The sequence below is a fragment of the Apium graveolens genome, chromosome 8 (assembly GCF_009905375.1).
Source record: "Apium graveolens cultivar Ventura chromosome 8, ASM990537v1, whole genome shotgun sequence".
In the NCBI taxonomy this organism is placed as follows: Eukaryota; Viridiplantae; Streptophyta; class Magnoliopsida; order Apiales; family Apiaceae; genus Apium; species Apium graveolens.
In genome coordinates this window covers 206103128-206103666 of record NC_133654.1, presented here as the reverse complement: position 1 = coordinate 206103666, position 539 = coordinate 206103128, and the positions used below count along the sequence as shown (strand labels likewise).

The 539-nt window shown below is 46.8% G+C and overlaps 1 non-coding gene across 1 annotated transcript; it reads left to right on the top strand.

Annotated features, from left to right (window-relative positions):
• Window positions 1-231: 231 nt before the first annotated feature.
• On the top strand, window positions 232-338 carry LOC141681755 (small nucleolar RNA R71). The gene has a single exon (XR_012559178.1). It is a non-coding gene; the product is annotated as a small nucleolar RNA R71 (small nucleolar RNA).
• Window positions 339-539: the final 201 nt, after the last annotated feature.

Here is a 539-nt window from a genome sequence, read left to right as displayed (position 1 = left end):
AGCTGGGCTGCAATAGCGGTGGCTGCATCAACTTCCAGAATACCTGCTACCTTGCCTGACGTCATCCTCTGAGTTGGGTTTTGATGCTCATTTGCAGCCATTGTCTCTATAAGATTATACGCCTCAGTATAGCTTTTAGCCCAGAAGGCTCCTCCAGCTGCTGCATCGAGCATGGGCCGAGATTGGGCCCCCAAACCATTATAAAAACCAGTGATCACCATCCAATCCGGCATTCCATGATGTGGATATTTTCTCAACATTTCCTTGTAGCGTTCCCAAGCCTCGCACATAGATTCTGTAGGTTGCTGCGCAAACTGAGTAAGAGCACTCCTCATAGCAGCAGTCTTTGCCATTGGATAAAACTTCACCAGAAACTTTTGCGCAAGATCTTGCCACGTAGTGATGGACCCAGCTGGTTCAGAATGTAACCAGTCTTTAGCCTTATCCCTCAGTGAGAATGGGAAAAGCCTCAACTTGATAGCCTCATCAGTCACGCCATTATACTTAAAAGTGCTGCAGATCTCGACAAAATTCCTTAT